Below are 10,390 nucleotides of genomic sequence, written 5' to 3'. Positions count from 1 at the left end.
TTGGTTTGACAACAAGGACCAACTAGCAGCGACGGCGACATCCATGGCCAAATATCTGCAACAGAGCGAAAAGGCGGTGATACTCCCGGAGGGAGTCGCGCCGGAGTACATAGAGCTGCTCCTCTGGGCCATGGAGCAAACAGATTCACCGAATCCGATCGTGAGGGAGCGGTGGTGGGAGTATCGATCCCAGATGGAGCATCCACCAGAGATTGAAGGATCGAGCATCTACAGGGTGCCGTTTGTGAGGGTGTCCTGCCAGAGCGAGCCGGTGGAGTCTTCGTCGACCGAACCCAACTGCAAGAGGAGAAAAGCAGTTGGCCCGACGACGCTTCCCCGCCATCGTCTCCCTCGCCGTTCACATCGTCTCATGGGGCGGATGTCTGCCGCCGAGGAATAGGAGGGGGCTGCCCCCCAGCCCAATAATCGGGCAGGTTGTGAATTGTCAGGAGGAGCTTAGGGTTGTCAGTATTTGCAGGTTGTGAATTGTGTTTTGTGTTGTGTATTTTGAGAGTACTTTCAGATATGAATGTCTTTTGAATTTCAGATTTGCAGTATTGAGCATATGAAGTATTTTATGATTTCTAGATATCTATTTTTAGCACTTAAAAATGTAGTTTCATAGGAGTATAAAAGTGCAGACAATGTGATTCTCAGAGAAGAAACTGCAAGTTTCAGTTTCATATAAGAAACTGCAAGTCCAGTTTCAGATAAGAAACTGCAACTTTCAGAGGCAGAGCATTTATATTAACATGGCCTTTTCAAATAGGGTTAACATCATGTTGGAAGTTTTATTCATGGTCGAAAATGGAACTACCAGCCAGTTAACATCATGCTGATCAACATTCATGCATAGCACATCTTCATATGATGCACAGTCAAAATGCCCACACAATGTCTCTGTGTGCGAAACATAGAGAAAACGATGGACGAAGTTTTGGCAAGTGTTGGACGTGGTTTTGGGCTGCCCCGTCTAGGCTTTCATTTTTAACATGCGCAGCCCACGACCTCGGACAACAGGCCTATGGACCTCCCATCCGAGGTTTTATTTTTGGCAGCCCAATTTATGTATTTTTTTGAAGAAAATGCAGAGGTATGTTCTATTTTTCTATATAAGAATAGGAACACCAGGTCCAACTTATGTTTCCCATCTAACTATATTATATATATTTAAATTATTTTATATGTTGACTATTTAGTTCACATAATTGGCTAATAGATGACTGCTCTCGCGATCCCCTTCGCCCCCGCCACCATCTCCACCCTCGCTGCCACCCCCGCCACTACCTCCACCGTCACCGCCGCCATAGATCTCGCCGCCACCCCCCGCCTCCTGACTTCGGGCGCGCCTGCCCCCCTCAGCAAGTCCGCTCGCGCGCCCCATGGAGTCGCCGGCCATATCCACGGGGGAATGGCTAAAAGACAGGCAGATGTACAAGATGCCTCTCCCACATGTCTACAAAGCCTTCCCGCGGCTGCTCCAGCCACTGAACTCCGTCGCGCCAGCGGTGCTGCGGGAGACTCGAGGGAGGAGATGGAGGGAGCGGGTGATGCGGATCCGCGACGACGCTCTCTCCTGGACCCAGTGCACGCACGAATGGAGGGAAGCAGAGGAGGAAGCTGCGAGGGAGAAAGCCGAGGAGGGACCGAATCCGTTCTCTCACTCGCGCAGGTATGCTCGGATGTGCAAGGATCATGTGAATTGGGAGCTGCTGAATCTAGCCCTACAGATCTACTTCGATGGAGATTTCTCGGAGAAGCACAGGATGCCCCACCCCAGGGAGCCGCCGAGTGCGTTCGTTCGATGGGCGAAAGGAGAAGTGAATTCAGGAGATCCACGCCATGCTACGAGATGGGAATGCTTCACTGGACTCATGCCCACCAGCACGCCACCGGAGCCGGAGTAGGTGGATCCCCTGCCTTACCTCTCCCCCAAACCTGCAGAAGATTGAAATTAGGCTTGCAATCTGCTTCAATTGAGCTGTCTGGTGGTTATTTTTGCTTCCTGAGAGACAACATCTGGCTGGAGGATGAGAAGGCATCAGGAACTCCGATGAATTTCCCCTATCACAATGGGGGAGCACCGGTTGGGCAGTGGTACGGCCCACCTCCATCCCAAATGGGGGCACAATCTGGGCAGGCTCCTGTAATTGCCCAAGATCAATCTACTAGTGGTTCTGACTCTCAGATCAGTGGGAAATTGTCACGACCGGTTTTCCAATAAAAATGTTTATTGAGAAACCAATCTTTTGAGTCCAGGATGAGTAAAATCCTCCTCACTGGTAGACAAATTCTTGATACATTAAGCCAGTAGCATAAAATATATTACAGGGTAGAGCTACGGTTGCTCAACCAAATTATTACAAGCACACCAATAATTATACATAATGGCGGAAATGACACAGTGGTGTGGAGGCATACTACTGACTCGAGGATAGGGTGGTGGTGGAAAATCACAACGGGGAGTGTGATACATGACTCTAAAACTGGCACCTCATCGAGTGTCGAGGCGAGGCTCGATGAATTTATTTGGTAGCGGAAGCGGATATAATACAGTGACCAAATCCAGGGTCGCACGAGACTGACTGGGACTCCTCTAGGTGTCGGACTCGCTATCAAATTCTTCATCCATGAGATCACCTTCGTCAGCATCTGGCCAAATCAACAAGCCAGGTGAGTACTTTGAAAGTACTCGCAAGACAGTTCGGACGTAAGATATAACAAATGCATGCATGGATACGTCATGATTAATTTTAACAGTGGCACATTAATTCGTAAAAACAAGACAGGTAAAAAGGGGGTCGGCGGTAGTCCACTCGAAAACCCAACAAAATAACTGTAAACCCAATCGGGTGTCTGAAGCGACACCTCGATAGGAAGATAAATAAATAAATCACGCCGCAGTCGGGCGTCTAGGCGACACCACATAAAGGGCTTTAAAAGAAATGCCACAGTCGGGCGTCTGAGCGATGTCACATAAAGGGCTTTAAAAGAAATGTCGCAGTCGGGCGTCTGAGCGACGCCACATAAAGGGCTTTAAAAGAAATGCCACAGTCGGGCGTCTGAGCGACGCCACATAAAGGGCTTTAAAAGAAATGCCACAGCCGGGCGTCTGAGCGACGCCACATAAAGGGCTTTAAAAGAAATGCCACAGTCGGACGTCTGAGCGACATCGCAGAAAGGGCTTTCATTGAAAGTAAAATATAACAATGCCACAGTCGGACGTCTGAGCGACATCACAGAAAGGGCTTTTATTGAAAGTAAATAATAACAATGCCACAGTCGGACGTCTGAGCGACATCACAAAAAGGGCTTTTATTCACAAGTAAATAATACTCATAATAAATATTCAATTCATGAAAATAGACGGGTTAGTCCATCCACAGGAATAAACATTTAACCGGACTTAGCACTCATGTGATTCACCGGAGTCTCTGTCATCAAAACTGACATTTGTCAGGATAAGATAATACCGAACTTGGACATGGAATAGATGATTCAAAGGAATATATGACTCTGCAGAGTTTGTACAAAAATTTTCCCACAGCCAACGGATTTCCGTAGTCACGAAGGACTAGTTCCGTTTACGGTATTTCGGAAGAAAACACAGCTAACCAGTACACACCCATCCTACCTCTCGATGCCAGGAATCACCCTAGACATCGTCCAAGAAAAACTTTTGAGACGGGGAGATCACAATCTCGAATAGCACGGGATCAAACTTATATACGCGCGCTCTAAGGGGTGCCCCCCTCTCGGTCCCAACCGGAAACACCCATGCCCCCTGACCGGATGACTGGCTTTAATCCAGGGCCATGGAACCATCATCACGGCCTCTCCTTTTGGTGTGTACCAAGAAAGCGGTTTGCAACTTACTAAGCCATATTCCTTGCGGAAAACATGTGGTAGTACAGGGAAGGAAAAATGGAAGGAACTGGACCGATACGGGTTGACACTGAAGTCATATAGTCTGGCATAAGACTGGCATGCTACAACACTGCCATCTTACCCATCCTCATGCCAACACATGGCCATGCATACTCACATTCATCCACTTATGGATTTTCGGAACTCACTTGTCTCATTGTTGCATGTAACATGACATCCGTCGGTATGCTCATCAACATGTCATGAAACTACTTAATGCAAACATGCCAAAACAATCATCATATCAAAAGTTCAAACATGCTTTCCTGGTTCAGAGTAGTCGGAGCCTAGCTCGGTGAAGTTTGCGGTCCCGTCACCTCCTTCGGTATCTACGGTATAAAGAAAATATATGCGCTATCGTGAATACCGTGAGGTGTACAAAAATTTCTCCAAATATTTTTCAAATAAATCTGATAAAAAACTAGACAAAATTTTAAGGAGAACAGAAAACGAATCAATCAAAAATACTTTTCTGTTAAAAAGTTATAAGGGTTTTAGTCCAGGGACTCATCTGCAATGAAACAGAAAGTTCCCAGGGGCTAACTTATAAGAACAGAAAACGATTCGATTGAAAATACGCCGGCCCAGAGGGGTGACATACTTTGGCAGAAGACGCTTTCAGAAAACGGTTTGTTTAAAAAGAACTGGGAGGCTGACGGGCGGGTCCCACCCGTCAGGTTTGAATTTTCAAATGGGGCGGCAGAGCTCGACGGTGCCCGAGAGCCGCGGTGGTCGCCAGCGGCGATCCACGGCGAGGCAGGGGGATCGGAGGGTACCTCCTGTTGGGGAACGTAGAATAAATTCAAAATTTTCCTACGTGTCACCAAGATCTATCTATGGAGAGACCAGCAACGAGGGGAAGGAGAGTGCATCTACATACACTTGTAGATCGCTAAGCGGAAGCGTTCAAGTGAACGGGGTTGATGGAGTCGTACTCGTCGTGATTCAAATCACCGATGATCCTAGTGCCGAACGGACAGCACCTCCGCGTTCAACACACGTACAGCCCGGTGACGTCTCCCATGCCTTGATCCAGCAAGGAGAGAGGGAGAGGTTGAGGAAGACTCCATCCAGCAGCAGCACAATGGCGTGGTGGTGGTGGAGGAGCGTGGCTATCCTGCAGGGCTTCGCCAAGCACCACAGAAGAGGAGGAAGAAGAGATGCAGGGCTGCACCAACGAGAGATCGAATCGCGTGTTATGGGCAGCCCTAGGCCTCACTATATATAGGGGAGAGGGAGGAGGGTGCGCCCCCTCTAGGGTTCCCACCCCTAGGGGGGGCGGCAGCCCTAGATGGGAAACAAGGAGCGGCCAAGAGGGGAGAGAGGGAGGCGCCCCCTAGGGTGGGCCTTAGGCCCATCTAAGCCTAGGGTTTCCCCTCTCTCCTCCTTTGCTGCGCCTTGGGCCTTGTGGGAGGCGCACCAGCCCACTTAGGGGCTGGTCCCTCACCACCCTTGGCCGATGCAAGCCTACGGGGCATGTGGCCCCACTTGGTGGACCCCCGGGACCCTCCCGGTGGTCCCGGTACGTTACCGATAAACCCCGAAACTCTTCCGGTGACCAAAACAGGACTTCCCATATATAAATCTTTACCTCCAGACCATTCCGGAACTCCTCGTGACGTCCGGGGTCTCATCCGGGACTCCGAACAACATTCAGTAACCACATACAAACTTCATTTATAACCCTAGCGTCATTGAACCTTAAGTGTGTAGACCCTACGGGTTCGGGAGACATGCAGACATGACCGAGACGTTCTCTGGTCAATAACCAACAGCGGGATCTGGATACCCATGTTGGCTCCCACATGTTCCACGATGATCTCATCGGATGAACCATGATGTCAAGGACTCAATCGATCCCGTATACAATTCCCTTTGTCTAATGGTATTGTACTTGCCCGAGATTCGATTGTCGGTATACCGATACCTTGTTCAATCTCGTTACCAGCAAGTCTCTTTACTCATTCCGTAACACATCATCCCGTGATCAACCCCTTGGTCACATTGTGCACATTATGATGATGTCCTACCGAGTGGGCCCAGAGATACCTCTCCGTTTACACGGAGTGACAAATCCCAGTCTCGATTCGTGCCAACCCAACAGACACTTTCGGAGATACCTGTAATGCACCTTTATAGCCACCCAGTTACATTGTGACGTTTGGTACACCCAAAGCATTCCTACGGTATCCGGGAGTTGCACAATCTCATGGTCTAAGGAAAAGATACTTGACATTAGAAAAGCTTTAGCATACGAACTACACGATCTTTGTGCTAGGCTTAGGATTGGGTCTTGTCCATCACATCATTCTCCTAATGATGTGATCCCGTTATCAACAACATCCAATGTCCATAGCCAGGAAACCATGACTATTTGTTGATCACAACGAGCTAGTCAACTAGAGGCTCACTAGGGACATATTGTGGTCTATATATTCACACGTGTATTACGATTTCCGAATAATATAGTTATAGCATGAATAAAAGACTATTATCATGAACAAATAAATATAATAATAACACTTTTATTATTGCCTCTAGGGCATATTTCCAACAGTCTCCCACTTGCACTAGAGTCAATAATCTAGTTCACATCACCATGTGATTAACACTGACAGGTCACATCACCATGTGACCAACATCCAAAGAGTTTACTAGTGTCATTAAACTAGTTCACATCATCATGTGATTAAGACTCAATGAGTTCTAGGGTTTGATCATGTTCTGCTTGTGAGAGAGGTTTTAGTCAACGGGTCTGCAACATTCAGATCCGTATGTACTTCGCAATTCTCTATGTCATATTGTAAATGCTGCTTCCGCGCTCCACTTGGAGCTATTCCAAATGGTTGCTCCACTATACGTATCCGGTTTGCTACTCAGAGTCATTCGGATAGGTGTTAAAGCTTGCATCGACGTAACCCTTTACGTCAAACTCTTTATCACCTCCATAATCGAGAAACATGTCCTTATTTGTTATAAGGACAATTTTGACCGCTGTCTAATGATCCATTCCTGGATCATTCTTGTACCCCTTGACTGACTCATGGCAAGGCACGCTTCCGGTGCGGTACACAGCATAGCATACTATAGAGCCTACGTCTAAAGCGTAGGGGACGGCCTTCGTCCTTTGTCTCTCTTCTGCCGTGGTCGAGCTTTAACTCTTAACTTCATACCTTACAACTCAGGCAAGAACTCCTTCTTTGACTGATCCATCTTGAACACCTTCAAGATCATGTCAAGGTATGTGCTCATTTGAAAATACCATTAAGCATTTTTGATCTATCCTGATAGATCTTGATGCTCAATGTTCAAGTAGCTTAATCCAGGTTTTCTATTGAAAAACACCTTTCAAATAACCCTATATGCTTTCTAGAAAATCATTTCTGATCATCAACATGTCAACAACATATACTCATCAGAAATTCTATAGTGCTCCCACTCACTTCTTTGGAAATACAAATTTCTCATAAACTTTGTATAAACCCAAAATCTTTGATCATCTTATCAAAGTGCACATTCCAACTCCGAGATGCTTACTCCAGTCCATGGAAGGATCGCTAGAGCTAGCATACCTTTTAGCATCCTTAGGTCGACAAAACCTTTCTAATTGTATTACATACAACCTTTCCTTACGAAAACTGGTAAGGAAACTCGTTTTGACATCCATCTGCCAGATTTCATAAATGCAGCTAATGCTAACATGAATCCGACGGACTTAAGCATCGCTACGGATGAGAAAATCTCATCGTAGTCAACTCCTTGAACTTGTGAAAAAACTCTTCGCCACAAGTCGAGCTTCATAGACGGTGACATTACCGTCCATGTCCGTCTTCTTCTTAAAGATCCATTTATCTTAATGGCTTGCCGATCATTGGGCAAGTCCACCAAAGTCCATGCTTTGTTCTGATACATGGATTCTATCTCGGATTTCATGGTTTCTTAACCATTTGTCGGAATTTGGGCCCACCATCGCTTCTCCATAGCTCGTAGGTTCATTGTTGTCTAGCAACATGACCTTCAAGACAGGATTACTGTACCACTCTGAAGTAGTACGTATCCTTGTCACCCTACGAGGTACGGCAGTGACTTGATCCGAAACTTCATGATCACTATCATAAGCTTCTACTTCAATTGGTGTAGGTGCCACATGAACAACTTCCTGTGCCCTGATACACACTGGTTGAAGTGATGGTTCAATAACCATATCAAGTCTCCACCATCCTCCCACTCAACTCTTTCGAGAGAAACCTTTCCTTGAGAAAGGACCCGATTCAAGAAACAATCCATATTGCTTTCGGATCTGAATTAGGAGGTATACCCAACTGTTTTGGGTGTCCTATGAAGATGCATTTTATCGGCTTTGGGTTCGAGCTTATCAATCCTGAAACTTTTTCACATAAGCGTCGCAGCCCCAAACCTTTAAGAAACTACAACTTAGGTTTCTCTAAACCATAATTCATACGGTGTCATCTCAACGGAATTACATGGTGCCCTATTTAAAGTGAATGTGGTTGTCTCTAATGCCTAACCCATGAACAATAGTGGTAATTCGATAAGAGACATCATGGTACGCACCATATCCAATAGGGTGCAACTATGATGTTTGGACACACCATCACACTATGGTGTTCCAGGCGGTATTAATTGCGAAACAATTTCCACAATGTCTTAATTGTGTGCCAAAACTCGTAACTCAGATATTCATCTCTATGATCATATCATAGACATTTTATCCTCTTGTCACAATGATCTTCTACTTCACTCTGAAATTACTTGAACCATTCAATAATTCAGACTTGTGTTTCATCAAGTAAATATTCTCAACATCTACTCGAATCATCTGTGAAGTAAGAACATAACGATATTCACTGCATGCCTCAGCACTCATTGGACTGCACACATCAAAATGTGTTACTTCCAACAAGTTGCTATCTTGTTCCATCTTACTGAAAACGAGGCTTTTCAGTCATCTTGCCCATGTGGTATGATTTGCATATCTCAAGTGATTCAAAATCAAGTGAGTCCAAACGATCCATCTGCATGGAGTTTCTTCATGCGTATACACCAATAGACATGGTTCGCATGTCTCAAACTTTTCAAAAACGAGTGAGTCCAAAGATCCATCAACATGGAGCTTCTTCATGCGTTTTATACCATTATGACTTACATGGTAGTGCCACAAGTAAGTGGTACTATCATTACTATCTTATATCTTTTGGCATGAAAATGTGTATCACTACGATCGAGATTCAATAAACCATTCCTTTAGGTGCAAGACCATTGAAGGTATTATTCAAATAAATAGAGTAACCATTATTCTCTTTAAATGAATAACCGTATTGCGATAGACATAATCCAATCATGTCTATGCTCAACGCAAACACACAATGACAGTTATTCAGGTTTAATACTAATCTTGATGGTAGAGGGAGCGTGCGATGTTTGATCACATCAAACTTGGAAACACTTCCAACACATATCGTCAGCTCACCTTTAGCTAGTCTCCGTTTATTCCGTAGCTCTTTTATTTCGAGTTACTAACACTTAGCAACTGCACCGGTATCTTAATACCCTGGTGCTACTAGGAGTACTAGTAAAGTACACATTAACATAATGTATATCCAATATACTTCTATCGACCTTGCCAGCCTTCTCATCTACCAAGTATCTAGGGTAATGCTGCTCCAGTGGCTGTTCCCTTATTACAGAAGCACTTAGTCTCGGGTTTGGGTTCAACCTTGGGTTTCTTCACTAGAGCAGCAGCTGACTTGCCGTTTCATGAAGTATCCCTTCTTGCCCTTGCCCTTCTTGAAACTAGTGGTTTCACCAACCATCAACAATTGATGCTCCTTCTTGATTTCTACTTTCGCGATGTCAAACAACGCGAATACCTCAAGGATCATCATCTCTATCCTTCATATGTTATAGTTAATAACGAAGCTCTAGCAGCTTGGTGGCAATGACTTTGGGGAACATCACTATCTCATCTGGAAGATCAACTCCCACTCGATTCAAGTGATTGTTGCACTCAGACAATCTGAGCACAAGCTCAATGATTGAGCTTTTCTCCCTGAGTTTGCAGGCTAAGAAAATCGTCGGAGGTCTTAGACCTCTTGACGTGGGCACGAGCCTGAAATCCTAATTTCAGCCCTCGAAACATCTCATATGTTCCGCGATGTTTCGAAAAACATCTTTGGTGCCTCTACTTAAGCCATTTAACTGAACTATAACGTAGTTATCAAAACGTGTATGTCCGATGTTCGCAACATCCACAGACGACGTTTGGGGTTCAGCACACTGAGCGGTGCATTAAGGACATAAGCTTTCTACTGTCCGCATAATCGCTACTATCAACTTTCAACTATATTTTCTCTAGGAACATATCTAAAAAGTGGAACTAAAGCGCGAGCTTACGACATAATTTGCAAAGATCTTTTGACTATGTTCAGGATAATTAAGTTCA

Source organism: Triticum aestivum, chromosome 1A (assembly GCF_018294505.1).
Source record: "Triticum aestivum cultivar Chinese Spring chromosome 1A, IWGSC CS RefSeq v2.1, whole genome shotgun sequence".
NCBI classification, from domain to species: domain Eukaryota; kingdom Viridiplantae; phylum Streptophyta; class Magnoliopsida; order Poales; family Poaceae; genus Triticum; species Triticum aestivum.
The sequence above is the reverse complement of the archived record's forward strand: the minus strand, read 5'-3'. Positions refer to the sequence as shown.